Consider the following 12,169-nt stretch of genomic DNA (forward strand, 5'->3'; position numbering starts at 1 on the left):
GGAATTTTGGAAGTTTAGAAGATTTGAGCTTAGCAAAGAAATCCCATTTCTGCTGGTGAGGGATGATATGTAACTTTCTCTCAGATACAGCTTCCTATTTGAACCTATGATAAGTTGTTACAGATCTGTAAACCATCTGTTAAGAAGAACCAGAACACTGAAATGAGTAAGAAAACCACATAAAAGGACTTAAAATACCTCTTCCCCACCTTTCAGGGGAGATATAGAATGAGACTTTCTTTCCTTTCTCTTGTTTTATGGAGACATGATAATATAGAATTATTTTTAATGTTTGTAATTTTTAATTTGTTTGCAATAAATACTTGGTTTTATTGAAAGTTTCAGTCAGAGTTTGTCAAACCTGCAGCAAGATGCATATACTTAAGCTCTTTTAATCATGCTGCTTATTTTTTAAGATGAGAAATTCTGTCATTGAAAGGTTTCTATCAGGCAACATTATTTCTTTTTGAATATTGTTAATTTGTTGTTTCCTTCATTATTACTCATGACTGAAATCCTTCTGACCTATGACCAAAATTTAAATAACTTGTGGAGCTTGCTGAGGAGTAAGTTGTTTGATGTGCATGCTTCTGCTGAATCCCTAATACTTTCCCTCCACCCTTCAATTTAACATTTAATTGAAATGGAAATATCCTTCCTTCTGGCGATACTTTTGGAGTCAAAAGAATATCGCTGAAAGCTCTGCTTACTAGTTAGGATCCAGCAAATTTGTTACTAAACAGTAGTTATTTAGCCTGAAGAGAATCTTTAAAGATACATGTGTACTCTTGTAAGCAAGGTACCAGCATGATTGAGAACACAAAGCAGCCAAGGCGTTTTACTTACCTGTTTGGAAGAGCATTGCCTGATCCAGTCAATAAAAACTGAAGGATGTCTTTGTGTCGTGGTGTACCCTTTTGTGAGTTAACAGGATTTACCTTCATGAAATGTGTCAAAACTACTCTCTATTGGTGTTTGATTATTAATATTCTGTTTCTCTTCAAAGATAATTTATAGCCCTCTAGTTGTTATTCCAGCATCTCTTTGCTCTCCTTTTCGCATCCTCCTCTCATCTATTTCTGTTTTATTTGATATTCTGTACCGTGGCTAAAACTTATCGAAGTTATCAGTTGTGTTCACTTTGCACATCATCAGGGGGTAGTGATCAGTGATGTGTTTTATGTGTTGCTGGATAGTTCACTTTTGGAAAATGCTGAATTAGAGGGAAGGCCTATTGACTACTGTGGAAAGCCTTTTAAAAAGAGAAACAGAAAACTGATCTCATCTTTAGCATATCCTTAGAAGATGTCTGAAGACTTCAACAATTTTTTTGAGCTGTATGTTGATAAAGCTCCCCATCACATGAAATACTAAGATGGTTTCCCTTTGTTTCACTCCATCAAATAAGAACACCCTCAGGAAAAATTTGTCTTTGACATGGTTTTCACAAATGCTGTTATGAATTGTGTTTAAAGCCCTTTCAGTGTTTTCAAGTGGTAGAAAAAAAAATCAGCAGATGAGTCTAAAGGAAAGCAAACAAGGAATGGGAAGCAAACACTATGTGGTTTTACATTACATGCCATCATTGCAGGCTTGGTACACCCAGTACAAGTCACTCTAATTGCTGGTCAGAGCTGGAAAGGATTGAGTGTTTTGATTCCTTAAACAAATCAAACAACAGGAATGTGAGATAAAGTAGTATCCTTGTTTTTGAAAGCAAAGAATTAAGATTTTTATTTTTTTTAGTAGCAAGTTCATGAAATTGCTACTGAAATGCCTTCACTTGGAACAAAACTTTTCTGTTGAAGACAGAGGATACACCTACTTTGCAGGAGCCAACCCTGGTCTAGAACAAGTGGCTGTAACTTACAATTAAGGTAGTTCTGCTTCCCAAGGCAAGGATGTGAGTGCTTTCCTTCTGCAGTGTTCTTGCTGAGAGGCAGCAGAAATGTCTTTGTCCTGCAGAAGCAGATGAACTTGAAAGGTAGAGCTACTGCATGGCTGAGATCCATGCACATGGCAAAACGTAATGCCAAATGCTTGCAGGGCAGATCACAGAACAATGAACAGGGCAATGTAATAGTGGAGATAATCATAAGAAACCCTGGGTAGGATAATGGTGTGACTCTTATTGTGTCCTGTTGTCTACATTTTCAGATGAGTGATAGAATTTGATTTTTTTTTTTCCCCAGATTTGTCTCACAGCTCCACAATTAGTCTGAATTAACTAAGAGTCATGCCTGTTTAGTACAGAAAAATTTTTATTATACTTTTAGCAAGAAGGGTATGGGCCATGCTTTCAGGATGCAAAAATTTCTGTTCCAGAGCAGTACTGAAAAAGATGTGAAAATCATAAGGGACAGTGGCTGCTATCAAAATAAATACTAGAGATCTCAGACGGGCCTAGGGAACATCATGAATTTCAAAAAGTCAAGCGTGAGGTCTGGCACCTGGGTCAGGAAAATCCCCAGGAGGAATTAATTGAGAGCAGCCCTTCAAGGAAGAACATAAAGATATAGGTGGATGAAAAATTGGACATGAGCCGACCATGTCTGCCTGTGGCCCAGAAAGTCAGTCATATCCTGGAGAGCGTCAGAAGAATCGTGACCAGGAGGTTAAGGGGGGTGATTCCGCCCTTCTATTCTACTCTGGTGAGACCCCACCTGGAGTTCTGCATCCAGCTCTGGTGCCCCAAACATAAGAACAATGTGGAACTGTTTGAATGGGTCCAGAGGAGGCCACAAAGTTGATCAAGGGGCTGGGATACTTCTCCTGTGAGGACAAGCTGAGAGAATTGGGGTTGTTCAGCCTGGAGAAGAAATGGCCTTAGGAAGAGTTAGTGTGGCCTTTCAGTATGTAAGTGGAGCTTATAAGAAACATGGAAAGGACTTTTTACCAGGGCCTGTAGTGACAGGTCAAGGGGTAGCAGTTTTAGGCTGAAAGACAGTAGCTTTACACTAGGTATAAAAAATATTTTACAATGAGGGTAGTGAGACCCTTCAAGAGGTTGCCCAGAGATATTGTGGATGCCTCATCCCTGGAAGTGTCCAAGGCCCGGTTGCATGAGGCCCTGACCAACCTGATCAGTGAAAGATGTCCCTGCTTATGGTTATGGGGGCTGGAACTCTAGATGATCTTTAAAGGCCCTTTCCAATCCAAAACATTCTGTGATTATATGAAAGAAGGATTAAGGAATATCCCTTACCTTGAATGCCATGTTCCTGGTGATCACTGTTAGTAGGGGACGCTGAAAAAACTGAGGGATCTTGGAGAAAATGAGGTGGTTGAGTGACTGGAAAGTCACTTGGTACACTGGAGTCTAGTGGGACTGCATCATTCTTGCCAAGGGGAAGGTTTAAGAGAGCCATGATCTTTTTACTTACACAGGAAACAGAAACAAGATAGTGGTAGGTCTCCAAGGCAAAGGTGTTTTCTGGATGTTTTCTGCATTAAACTCAGATGAGATATGAGGCATGTACTGTTAGTGGTTACTATGTTCAAAATTTAGGACTTGTCCAGAGTGTGGGTGAGCTTTCAATAACAGTCACTTTGAATGCATTTGAGAGTGTGTGTGTGTACATTCAAGACCATAAGAGGAAAAATTAATTCAGGGCAGCCCTATGGCCTCTATTGTGCAAGATGCCTGACAAGCTAATTAAGATAATTTCTCCTGGTCTTCTTGCCTATGAACACTGTTATATCTGTCAGTGTACAAACAGTAGAATAGCAGTAATGATAGCTATTAGGGCAATAATTCTTGTTTAGTTAAAACGTCATCTAGCTCTTCCCTTTTAGTAAAGGTGTTATTTAGCAGGTGTCATCTTTCTTTTGTTTAATTTTGAATTTATTTACAATTTAATTGTACTTTTCACTTTTTTTTTTATGTGCAGAGGAAAAACACAAGCTATTGATTCATGAAGAAAAATGCACATGTGGGTTTGTAATTGTTTATACGTACTTTCACTTTTTATTTTAGTCAAAAGGTTGATATTTTCCAGCTGACTTCTTGAAATTCCTGTTGTTCAGCAAAGAGCTAATTGTGGAGGGAGGTCTGGGTATATGGCCTGTGAATAAATGAGCTGTAATGTTTTGTCAGTAATTGGATTTATTTACTTTAATTACTGATTTTCTTAACATGGTAATCATGTCAATTATATTAGGTTAAAATAGCATTGAGAACAAAAGAGAATTTACTTTTAACTTAGGGTGACATTTGGCAAAATTCATTTCTGCCAAGTAGGACTGTTCAAATGTCAAGTAACAGTGTGTCAATAATTTCTTAAATTCCATTACATTCCCTAGCAGTGATCCTATGCTATAATTTGGGTGGGTATAACAGTCATTTATTATAGGGTCTTTTGTTGATTCATCTCTTTAAGTTCCTGCAACTGTTCCTTTCCTTTATATTTCTTAGTTGACTAATGAAGTTGGAAGTGGATTCTTGCTGGTAGTGAATTCCTCTGTTACCTTAAAATATAATTGCCACTCCAGCTGAGAAGATGAAAATTATTCATATGAATTGCAGTATCTCCAAGTTTCTGAGAGCTTGCAAATGTTGTAGTCCATTTTTCATATGTAGTTCATAGTTGAGCATTGAAAGAAATTGCTTCTTAAATTACTTTTTTCAGAACAAAAATGCTACAATTTGTTCTTCTACCATGTAAGTTTTACTCCACTTTTTCTGCAAGGCAGATGTCCCTTGAGAAGGTGTTTTGCATGCTTCCTGCTGTGACACCAGTAAAACAGAATGTTAGTTTATTGTAGTAAACAAAATTTAAAAGTCACTTTCTAAATAACTTTTGAATACTTTTTGAAAAATAATATACTTGAATAAAATGATTGAAAACTGAATGGATGAAAATGGTCTAAGATACCAGGCGTACTTTTTGTTGTTTTCAAAATTGGATTAAATGAAAACAAAATATTTCTACTTATAAATTGGTTCCTAAATCTGAAATATACTAGATAGCTTTGACAAGGTATATGACATGCCATAGAATCTGAAACAATCTTTTGGCCAGGCTTCTTAAACATATCACACTCTAAGTTTTTAGGATAATTTTACTTACTTGCAAATTAATAAAAGTAGCTGTTACACTAAAAAAAAAAAAGAAAAAAAAAGACAGCAGAATTGTCGTTTTCTGCATTTTGACTGTGTACTTAAATGTTCAAGACAATGAAGCAGCAGTAATACTGTCTAGACAATATGTTGGTTGTTTTGTCTGTGGTATCATTTGTTGTCAGAGAAAATGTCTTTGTGTGGTAAGGGCTTGAAATTGTATACCTAGACATTGTAACTTTAAATTTTAAAAATGGTCTCACGTATGTGTATTATATATTTCATCATGTAAAATTGCTTTTGCAATTCTGATATTTTAGTTAGTTTCTCCCTTGTAATCTTGACTGCTGGAAAAGAAAATTAATCCATCTATGTTGTGTATCCATCAGTGTTGTGTATTTTGCACAACACTTAAATTTGTCAGCAGATTTTTTGTTGTATGTACAGAAGCACAAGTTATTTTTCACTCTTTCTGGATGTGAACAATATGTTGACTTCACTCAAAATTCAGAATATATCCTGAAAACAAACTTTCTTAATATACAAGCTCTATTTAGCAACTGGTAGAGGTTTTAAAAATTAAGTTTAATTATTTTGACGTATTTTCTTTACCCTGCTTTGGAAGTTAGAAGCAACTCCCTCAGGCTCTCAGTCAGGTATCCCCAGCTAGGCTCTGTGCCTACAGCAGCTGGGTTTGGGGTGTTAGCTATTTTTATGTTTGGTTGGTTGGTTTTATCCCTACCCAGCATCTTTCTTTTGTGCTTTCCATTGTTCACCAACACTCTCTGGGTCCGGCCCTCCAGTCAGCTCTTAACCCAGCAGAGAGTGCCCCTGTCCAAGCCATGGGCTGCCAGCTTTTCCAGGAGTATACTGTGGGAGATGTGTCAAAGGCTTTGCTGAAGTCCAGATAGACACATCCACAGCCTTTCTCTCATCCACCAGACGGGTCACCTGATCATAAAAGGAGATCAGGTTGGTCAGACAGCACCTGCCCCTCCTAAACCCGTGCTGGCTGGGTCTGATCCCTTGATCTGATATTTCTTCAGAGCACAGTTGTTGTGATCTTGTAAGCCAGGTAATTAGCTTCTCTAGCAGAAGGATCAGTCTTAGTCGTTAATTTAAAGCAAATTTAAAATTCTAAGTCCTATAAAAAAACATGAACTAGAACAAAAATATTATGTATTTTCAACAGCTTCTAACTCTGAAATACAAAATGTCCACTAAAAATGCATTTTTATACTCATTGTTTTTTTGCTCTTTGTACAGCATCCTCCATTTGCTATGCTGAGTTTGCTAGCTGTAGCTTTATTAACACACAGTTTGGGGTTTATTCTGCTGCTGTGAGATCAAGAGTGACCACAGCAGCCCCAGAATTTTTCCTTTAATATGTTTGTATAGTCATGATTAAAGAGGACTTGGTCTGTAGAACCGTTAGGATTCAAAAGTTCAGCTTGAATTAGTCACTAATAAAGAGGATGGGTTTAAATATACATTTTAGTATTTGGGCAAGCTGAGAGCTGATGGTGCTGCTTTATAGTTGTTTTTTTGGGTACGTATCTTTTGCACAAAGATGTGTGGTAAACACTGAAATTCAAGTAACCTAAACCCTTGCTTCATTGGGTTTTTTTAAATGTTTCTTCCTTTATCTTCACTTTGTGCTCCTTATTAGATCATTAATTACAAGATCGTGTCAGTTGCACTTTAAATGCATAATGATACAGACTCTAAGGTCTCATTACACTAATGTTACTGCTAATTATAAAATTGAATCCAGTAGAACATCATTCTTTGAAATGCCATGGATTGTTCACGGTGAAGTAAGCAAACCCTGCAATTTATGACAGCTCATAAAAAATGAATTATATCCCATGATAAAAACTGCATAATTTTTAAAAATTGTCTATATTCTGCAAAGAACACAGAGCAATTCTCTTTCATTTACCTTCCTTTACAAACATGTTTTGTAGACAAGAAAGTCCACTCCCATTTTCATACCAAAGCAGTGACCTGTTAAAGATGGACTGAATTAGGTGGATGTTACTAGAGAGGTTATTAGGCTCTTTTTTGGTGGTCCTCATTTTTTTCAGTCTATGTCACATCAAATAAACGATTTTTTGATACCACCAGCTGAAACCAGCTGTTTACCCAGAGTACAAAAAGCCAGTATAGGTTCTGTGTCTCTGGTGACATATGGAATCAGCTCTACACTTGTTTGAGCAAATAGACAGCTGCCAGCTAATGGACCCATTAGCAAACTTCCCACAGAATATACTGTCTTTATCACTGCATGAAATTTTAATAACTTTAAATCATTATTTTAGTTGAAAGTAAAGAAGACCTTTTTGTAAGACATTTGTTTCACAAAAGTGAGGACACATCTTCTCTTGACAGAAACAATTTATTTTTTTATGCTAGGTCTGAGAAGTGAAGGTAGAGTAAGAGTGGAGATCTTCAGGTTTTTTCATCTTTCTATTAGCAATTTGTGAACCTCAAATGAAATTATTTTTCTGTATTATGTAGCATGAGGAGTTATTTTTTAGTTGAAGCATTTTTTTGGTCATTCTTAAGTGGGAGTATATTTGCAGTCTTGCTTTATCCTTCTGGAGGGAGATTTGAGTTGCTTGTTCTTCTAACTTTATAGTGAAAAATTATTCAAGGGCTCTTTTTTAGCTGTATGACCAATTTTAGTAATCAAAAGGAATGAAAATGTTGCAACCTAACCTGCCTTTCCTTTAGTGATTTTTCTTTGCTTTACCTCTTGCATTTAGTTCTTGTACACTTTTAGTACCCAGTTTACACCAGAGGTTGAAGAGGGAGCAACTCCCTAGAGCATCTTTCCCTTTGTGGCACGTTGAAACAGCTACATGTGACAACCGTTTCTGGCCTTAACTTGCGATGAAGTCTCCAGAAGGCATCTGGGGACACGCTGCATTGTAACAGAAGTGCAAGATCAGAAGAGTACTTCCAGTTGGCCCCAAGAAGAAACTCCCAGGTTTTTTGTTTTGTTTTGTTTTGTTTTCTAGTAAATGGGTTTTGTTATCAAATCCACTGCAGCAACTGAAACAAACCTGAGGCTCTCCCAGACCTTGGTCTTCAGGGTTTCAGAGGCTAACACCTAGCCCTCAAAATCTTCATGCTGATGGGTAGAGTATGGGGGGGGAAAGTGAATAGGGTGTTTAGAGGCATTTGCAGACTGCATTGCTCTAAAACATCTGGCTGTGACAGACTCAGTTTATCACTCCTAGTTAAAGTCACCTCTTTCAAAGAAAACTCTTATGATCTTCCTTCACCACAGTAGACCTTTCTTGACGCAGTCCTGACAATCTTGTGTCCCAAGGAACCCAGGAGTAACTTCTGAAAGTACCAACTGGAAAGGGCAAAGACACATCGGATGAATGAGTAGGTTTCCTTGTGACACCCATCTCTCTGGGCTGGATGGACAAGGCAGCAGACACCCTGAGGGAATTTGTCAGTATCCTACAATGTGATGGCTCTTGAAGAAAAACTTGTTTTTCTTAGACTGATAGCTCATCCTTAAATGAAAGCAGAAAAAACCCCCAACAACACGAAGACTTTACTGGCCACACTTTTCAGGTGTTGAACAAAGCTTTCTTCGTGGTCTGGCACACTGCTATAAAAAGGAGTTGGGAAGATAAGAGGACAGCATTGACTTTTTTGCAGCTTTCTTGTTTGATGTGGGGTTTATTAAGGGTCTTGTGCCATTGTCTGAAGTGTTTGTAGAGTACTGAACAACAGTGAACTTATCCCCTTTTTCTGACTTCAAAAAGCGCAAGTCCGATGAGATTACCAAAATCTCATTTGATGATTGCTTCCTGGAGTACTTTTATTCTTCTGTTGATTTTTGTGGGCATCCTGCTAACCTTCTACTGTCTTTACAGTAATCGTTTTAGCTTCTGTTACTTCTTGAAAACGTTCTAGCATAGGTTTGTTTTCACCCAGAGAGCGGGATCAAGACAGCTGGGCTTGCAGTTCATGCCTTTCTGAACACTGTCTCCTGACAGACCTCCACCCTTCCCCCACCCAAAACGTGTGGGTACAGTGATCAGAACCAATAGGTGAATATCTTTTCCAAATTAAAAACAAGCTACTGAAGTTACTCAAGTAGATTTCTTCAGACACCAATCTCCTCTAAAATTATGATTTAACTAATGGGAAATTGGTGGCTTGTGAATAACATACCTTGGGCCAGCGTTTCTTTGAATAGATGGACCTCTACAGAGCAAACATTCTCATCTGAATCTATTTCTAAGCGGACTTCAGTGCTTCAGAAAGAGAGCCACCAATTTTGACAGAAATGTATTCCTTAATATTTTGTTACTGGTCAGGCAGAGATTGATAAATATAGTAATGAAGTTATTTTAGTTATATTCATTGTTGATAATAAATGAAGTACCAGAATAATCAAATCCAACTTTGCACACCAGCTGCTTAGGGATTTTTGTTCTTTATCCAGTAATTTATTACAAGACTAAACAGTACTAAGTCGTTGGGTTTTTTCCCCCACAGGGTGGACAATCATTTTTTCTTTACTACTCGCTCTTGGTTGGTGTTATCTTCCCTCCCCTCGTGCCTCTAATTCCTCCACACAAATGCATGCACGGTATTTTACAGCAGTTCGTGTCTATGTTTATCACTTTCAGAAGCTAAGGAGTTTGCTTGCTTAATTTTGTTGTGTAGGTATGCAGCTATAAAAGTAGAACATTTACATTTTTGTCTGCTTATTTTTGAAAGTCTTTGTCTTTGAAGTGCTGATTGAATCTCTGTTGTTAATCTCTTTAACCCCTTAAAGAAGATTACCTTAACAGTGAAGTGGCTGGGGAGGGGAGAGGCAAAGGAGAGGCTGACTCTGTTTTTCTAGAATGAATTCAGATCTTCAGTAAGGGCTTTTCTCTGTGACACTCAAGTGTTCCAATTGTAACTTCTTGCAGCTAACCACGGCTTAAGTGGGTGAGCACATGTGGGTGATAGTAGTTACAACTGCAGTACAGCCTAGTCTTGTCACCAGCCATTTGCTCAAATCAGCAATTCCTTGGGCAACATCCAGCAGTTTTACCGGACTTGGTAAATTACTATCTTTCTTTTTTTTTTTTTTTTTTTTTTTTAAATCTTGAGGTCTTAACAGCCTGTTGCAAGCTAAGCAAATGCCAGAATTAAGGGAGGAAAAATATTTGTGGTAGACAGTTAGTTGTTCAAATGTGCATATATTTCCCTTTTAATCTACTTGATTAACATAATTAGTGTGTTGGACTTTTGAATTGTGTGCTTAACATCCACCCAAAAGCAAGGAATCCGTGCTATTAGCAAAGACATTTTTGCAAAGGTGAGTAGATTTTTATTCAGTGATAGCAGAAAACATTGATTGAAGTTTTTTAAAAAGAGTCAAAGAAGTAGACCTCAGAGGAAGGCAAAAATTCACAATAGGCAGCCACATGGCCAAAAGAAAGTGGTTTGGATTACAGTGTCTCTTTGTAGTGGTAGGGATGTTAAATGGATGTGATTCTGGGTGTTTGACTTCTATTGTGAATTAATAACTAGCTTTTCCTCTGTAGATGGCAAGGCATTTTTTTGTTAGGTATTTAGCCACATTACATTTCTTATACATGTATTTGAGCCGTGCTCTGTTGATGTTTGTTCACAGTTAATAAGTTGGCAATAATAGAATAAGTAAGAAAAAATTGAAAATGTGTGCTTTGGTATGGATGATTCAGTATTCTGTGAAAGACTCAAATATGATTTGTAAAAATGCTGCTTGTTTCTGCATCTGTAATTATATTACATTGCAGTATTAGGGGCTGAAATGACAGGGTGAATATACTTAATCTTTTTGAGCAGTAAATTTCACATGGTGTTTCACTGGCTATGGACCTTGTTCTTTCCAGGAACTCTGATTCATGGTTCTTGAGGAAATTACAGTATCTCTAATATTGTGATGATTAGTTATATGGAAGGTGTTAGTTTCTCTCAGTGTGACTATATTAAGGCAGTATTTGTTTCAGTAAGATTTACTTTGTTCCATATTTCTGTGTCTAATAGTTAACAAGGTAAGAGAAATTGAAAAGGAAAAGAATAATTTGACACACAACAAGAAACATGGTGTTTCCCTAATTGTTAGTTAGAGTCCATGAAATTGTTATTGTAGTTATCAAAAGATGTGGGTTTCATGTTTTCAGACTCCTACTGTTTATTTTTTTTAATTGATTCATTAGAGAATGTGGAGCAGTTGATTTCCTCTTTGTGGAGGCTTCTACTGTTGAAGTTAAAGGAGATTTTTAACTCCCCCCCCCCCCCCCCGTGAAGAATACAGGAATTTAAATGCCACACTAGTGCTGCATCTAATAGACCCTTCTGTTTTCTTCCTGATTTGTTTCCCAGCTGGGGTAAGCCAGAAAATGCCTGCTACTAGTTTTCGCCACCTGATAAATGGCAGGGGGTGACTTCTTAAGGCTTAGTCATGTTAATTCCTGGCGACAGGTCTCCTTGCTGATTCCCTCCATCAGCAGGTAATAGGTGTCCCCATAGCAAACAACTCTGGCACAGTCTGCCTGTAGTGGGAGCTGGTGGCAATGCTGGGCCAGCGGGGCGATAAATTGTCACCTGTCTGGGCACAGTTCTATTTCTAAACCCCTATGGATGTTGTAATTGCTCTTCTAATTTGTTTTATATTTCTAGTTACACTCTAGGGCTTAGCCCCATCCTGTGGCAGTGAATATTCCAGGTTTGTTTGTGAGATGTATTTGGGGAGTTGGCAATGGATGAAAAGTTCTCTCTGTCTTTAAAGTTGTTATTTGTAATACCACCAGTTAGTCAGGACTTCACTTTACATGTGCTTAAAAAAGAAAGCAGGAATGCCTCACTTGTTTTCTTTGTATAATTCCTTTGGATTTGCTTTGTATAACTGGCTGGATTTGTCACATCTGTTTCACCCTGCACCATGCTAAAGAAGCCTTCAGTGTCTTTTCCTCCCTCATCTGTTGCCTGATTCCCTCTTTTTTGTTTCTTCCCCTTTTTTTTAAATTTGTTACCATTTACGGTCCACAAAAAAACTATAATGAAAAATGATTCAAATGTGCTGTTAATATGTGATGTTGT

General features: G+C 37.6%; 1 protein-coding gene across 2 annotated transcripts in view; it reads left to right on the forward strand.

Moving 5' to 3' along the window:
* YES1 (YES proto-oncogene 1, Src family tyrosine kinase) overlaps window positions 1–12,169 on the forward strand; it is a 47,924-nt gene that overhangs the window by 19,647 nt on the left and 16,108 nt on the right. The gene's annotated exons all lie outside the window — the stretch shown is intronic.

This window comes from Empidonax traillii, unplaced genomic scaffold (genome assembly GCF_003031625.1).
Source record: "Empidonax traillii isolate 1590-97213 ecotype Southwest subspecies unplaced genomic scaffold, ASM303162v1 scaffold94:size1391941, whole genome shotgun sequence".
Classification (NCBI taxonomy): Eukaryota; Metazoa; Chordata; class Aves; order Passeriformes; family Tyrannidae; genus Empidonax; species Empidonax traillii.